The sequence below is a fragment of the Pseudomyrmex gracilis genome, unplaced genomic scaffold, assembly GCF_002006095.1.
Source record: "Pseudomyrmex gracilis isolate BER0280 unplaced genomic scaffold, ASM200609v1 scaffold_0, whole genome shotgun sequence".
Lineage (NCBI taxonomy): Eukaryota > Metazoa > Arthropoda > Insecta > Hymenoptera > Formicidae > Pseudomyrmex > Pseudomyrmex gracilis.
In genome coordinates this window covers 357060-362271 of record NW_018020584.1, presented here as the reverse complement: position 1 = coordinate 362271, position 5212 = coordinate 357060, and the positions used below count along the sequence as shown (strand labels likewise).

Below are 5212 nucleotides of genomic sequence, written 5' to 3'. Positions count from 1 at the left end.
GTTAAAACAAAAAAACAGTTGGATAAGATACTTGTCGAAGAATTTCATATGGTATGCCCAACAAAAATTTCTCTTGGTGTCGGCACAAAATGGAAGAAAAACATTGGTGTGAATGTTCTTCCAGAAATCATCGATATAAGTTATGATGCATACATAGTTCCATTTTTAGACAATTTGAAATATCTTCTAATGAACGAGCAAATATTGTCAAATATTGAGAATCCTAAACAACATATGGATGGTCTATATCGTACTGTATTGGATGGATCTCATTATCGTGAGAGCGATTTTTTCCGTAACCATAATAATTCGNTAGCCATAATATTTTATTATGATGATCTTGGCATAACTAATCCTCTTGGAGGATCATCTAAAATTCATAAAATGTCAATGTTTTATTGGACACTCGGAAATATACATCCGGAGTTACGGTCAAATCAGAATGCTTTTCAGTTATATGCCATTACAAAAACAGAACATCTAAAAAAATCTGGTGCTTTAGACAAAATATTGGAACCATTTATGACAGACATCAGAAAGTTAGAATCAGAAGGCATAAATATTAATGTAAGAAATGAAATTAAAAATTTTAAAGGTTCTTTACTATTTTGTGCTTGCGATACTCCTGCAGCAGCATTATTAGGAGGTTTTAAAGAGTCTACGTCTGCTTATCGATTATGTCGTACATGTATGGTGACAACTGATGAATGGAAAGATAAATTTCGTGAAGAGGATTTTATTCCACGAAATAAAGTCAATCACAAGTTACATACTGAGGCAGTGACGGACTTAACAATAACAAAATCTGCCAGAAAATTTTGGCAGAAAATGTATGGTGTTAATACAAAAAGTCCTTTGTTATCAAGTCCATACGTAGATGTTACTTCATGTTTACCTCAAGATGCTATGCATATCATAATTGAAGGACCTTTGGAAATTTTAATAAGAAATTTTTTACGATATTGTATTATTGACGAAAATTTATTTACTATTGATGATTTTAATAATACCGTGGCTACGTTTGACTTTCAACATTTCAAAAACGATAAACCAGGTCTTATACAACGTGAGCATATAACAGAAAATGGTTGTTTACGGCAAAAAGCAGGACAAATGTTCTCACTTGCTCACACTTTTTTATTTTTAATTAATAAATGGATAAATAATTGTAATACAGAAAGACTTACACAGCATATTTATTGCTTCGTTCTTTTACTACAAATTTTGAACATTACTTTAGCATATGAGATTCATGAAAATTCAATTACTTTATTGAGAAGAATAATTGAAACTTTTTTAATTAATTTCAAGAGTTTATATCCTAATTGTTTGGTACCTAAATTTCATTTTTTAATACACATTCCGCAGCATATAAAAATATTTGGACCTGCTAGACAATCATGGTGTTTTCGTTTTGAAGCTTGCCATGCCTATTTTAAATCTCTGGTACCAGTGGTAAAATCTTTTAAAAATATGGCATTAACACTGTCTTATCGGCATCAATCGCGTTTGTGTTCTAGACTAGCTGTTTATCCCGGTATGCCATCAAAAAGATTTTTATACAAAAGTGATTATGTGACTCGAGGAGAAACTACATTAGTTTGCAATCTTCCATATGCAAAAATATTTTGTGGAATAATTAATGAAGCTCAATGGTTTACGTACGAATTAATGCGCTCATCTAAAATTATAATTAATGGTACAACATATTGCCCAAAAAGAATATTATTGTTAAAATCTGACGACAATGACTTACCGTTATTTGGAGAAATATATGACATGTTTGTTCAAGATAATGTTAAACTATTTGTAACTACTATATTAAAAACCGAGAATTTTGAATGGAAGTATAATGCATACTGTGTAACCAGAACTTGTGAAAAGTGTGTAAAAAATTTTAATGATTTAATTTTTCCACATCCTTTGTCAGCTTTTAGATCATTAGGAAATAATTATGTACCGCTAATTAATCATGAAAGAGTGGAGTTTATTGGATAAATTTTTATACTTATATATGCAAAGTAATATTTATAATATACTAAGATTTTGATTATATAAGTCTATTATGTACAAGTCTAAATAAAATAATGTTATCTGCTGAATAATATTGTATTTTGATTTACTATCGCACAAAATTAATATAATTTCTAATAAAACTAATAAAATATTATAAATAATTACATATTTATATTTTAAATATAAAATTACAGTGATATTTCAAAAATATATAATACTGTATTATTAAAAATCTGAACATTATACTATACATATATTTAAAGAAATTTATTTAGAATTCAGTTGTATATGTATAATAGTTTTGATGTGTATTTTTTCCAAGTGTTTTAATTTTGAAACGTTTTTCTGTTCAAACGTGTAAATCGAGAAATATGTTTTAGTTTAACATGTTTAAAACTTATATGTTTTATTTTATTACACATCTTAGATGAGTACGCATTTTAACACACATTATCTGCATGAAATTATCATGTTACACACTTACGTGTGTTTAAATAACACAGATAAACGTGTAATCTCAAAATTATACACAAAAAATGTGTTAAAGTAACACACATGGATTTGCAGTGTATTCTCCGTACTCGCACGAAAAAGAATCTGTTTCACTCGGTGCTCTTCGAAAGTGATTATAACGAATCTTTATAGAGCAATTTTTATGTCGTCACAGCACTCGAGAGACAGCTCCATTGTGTCGTGAAGAAAAAACGCGCGACGAAGAATGAATGCAAGGAACAGGTGGCTTTAATCTTAGCGCTCTCTTTTTTCTCCTCCGCTGAAGTCGCAATTTTCCAAACAATATCGCGTGAGTAAGCTCAAGAGATATTTTTCAAAAGAATTGTGCGTCTCGCGCGGTGTTATTTTCTTTTATAACGTTATAATTTATGCAGATCCGTTCGTTGCATCGATATCCGACCGCATAACGAGCGAGTATTATTAAGAGCAACACAAACCTCGTTCTTTTTGTGTAATTAATGATACGTGGAAGCACGCGACTAATTATGACAGCGTGAGTGAACACGTTTTTCCTCTTTGCACGAGAGAATTCTCGTTTACTTTCTTTTAGCAGCAACGCAAAGTCGCTTGCGATATAAAACTAGTTGGGGTGTGTCGCCTCGTTTGAAGTTTAAAGAGTTATCTTGGCTTTCTGTTTCACGTAGCGGAGTAGTTTTTGATTGGACACAGTCTTCAGCTATTGAGGCAAACAAAATGAGGTCGACGGATAAAACGAGAGACGAAACTCTTTCATTCGTACAGATATCCGAAAGGAAAAGTGGGATTTCTGTCCGTTTGTTCGTCCCTTCCAATGCCTTATAATTCGCTTTTGATGGATGCTGCTGCAAAACTCATTTCTACGTTGATTCGAAGACCAGCGCGGAGCTGATCGTCACGCGAAAAGAGAAAACTCCAGAGGAACAAAGATCTTTTCATGTCTTAAAAAGAAAAAGAGTAGCGACGAGCAAAGTGCTTTCATACAAGTGACATTATAAAGGAAAAACAACATAAGCAACGAGATGTTAACAACAAAAAGATGATCACCGAATTACATTATCTATTAATTATTATTATTACCGCAATACTATTGTGCTTAACACATTTGTCATTTCATTTGTACAAATTACACAAAATATACATGTATGTCCAAAGATCAGATTAAAAACTGTACTTTATAATACATATATGTACATGTATAAATTACTAGAGTTTTTAAATAAAGATAAAATATTAAGTATAATACAGTAAATCAAAACATGAAAACGCGAGAAAAATATACGGCAAAAAAAGAGGAGGACAGCAATTTTTATCCGTTCGAAAGATTCGGGTAGCATGAGGTGAGTCGGATTGGTGTGTAACTCGGTTTTAGTAACTCACTCTCAACACGATTCGAGTCGGAAAAGCTAGCCTCAAACTCTCTGCCGGATGTAACGTGGCTCGCGCTCCACCGAACGTGCAACGAGATCGACGTCGCTCGCGTGGAAACGAGTTTGCACCCGAGTGCTTGTACGTAGAGGAACGTTTGACCCGAAAGGAGTGCGATTCGGCGCGTTCTTTACGCTATAGACAGATAAATAACGAGAGAGAGAGAGAGAACAGAGAAGAAGAAAGAGAACACGAACGGTATCCATTTAGTATTCGTCTGGAAAAAATTTGCACCGCAGGGAAAAATCGACCGCTGAAGTTTGCGAGTTTATCAATTTCGAGTTGGAACAGTTCGCCTCTTGAACTTGCTTTCCTCCTCCCACCCTCTGCGGCTTTCTGCATATCATTGCATATTTTGCGATCCCAAAAGCGCACTTCGTCAAATTACTGCAATTCGAAGCGCGTAAACCGAAATGAGAAACTTGCCGACATTTCAAAGAACGATTTATTTGGGCAAAGAAAAATTCGATGTTACGTTGTGAAAAAAAAAGCAAAAAAAGATATGAATGTGACACCACGGCACTGCATGTCGTTGCGCGAGAAATTGCATAAATCGTCGCGAATACTTGAAAGTACTATGGAGCACGTAATGATATACAGAGCGTATTTCAACTCTTGGGACACACTGTATAATTCATACACGGCACACGAGGGGATGGCACATGATGCTGCAAGCGTTCTCGAGTGATTTCGCCGCCTGGCGGTGAGTTCAAATTAAACAGACGCGGCCAAAAATTGAAGTAACGTCAAGCGCGTGAGAATTCGACGCAACACTGAGGAGAAAGCCGCTCGGATTCTCGCGCGCGACGAACCCCCTACAGAATTATACAAATAGCTTAGTTTCCTTATTTAGCCGGCGAGTCACCTTGTGATTCGTACGCGGCATAACGATGTAACAACAATGGCTCACCGAGGTACAATCAAGAGCTCGAAGCTGTTTACTACAAACAGCTTTTGTCGAGCTGCGCCACTCGAACTTCCATTGGAGGGTGACCCTCTGTTGACCACTCTTAGTTCGCTAACAAGACGACGGAACGATGGCCATCGAGTACGTCAACTTTCAAGTACAAGTGCGAAAAGTGCGTGAACACTTTCGATGTTTGAAAACTAAACTTGGTCGCGCACAATAATGAAGAATAAAATATTTATTACAATTTTTCTTTACTTTTTAATATCTTTTTTTCGTCATTCTTCTCAATTTACTCTCTGTTCTCTAAAGAAGTGTCTGAACATTTTGAATGATATATATATATATATATATATATATATATATATATAT

General features: G+C 34.3%; 1 protein-coding gene across 4 annotated transcripts in view; it reads right to left on the bottom strand.

Annotated features, from left to right (window-relative positions):
* Window positions 1-5212, bottom strand: part of LOC109864218 (E3 ubiquitin-protein ligase MYCBP2) — a 215883-nt gene that overhangs the window by 125523 nt on the left and 85148 nt on the right. The window lies entirely within an intron of this gene.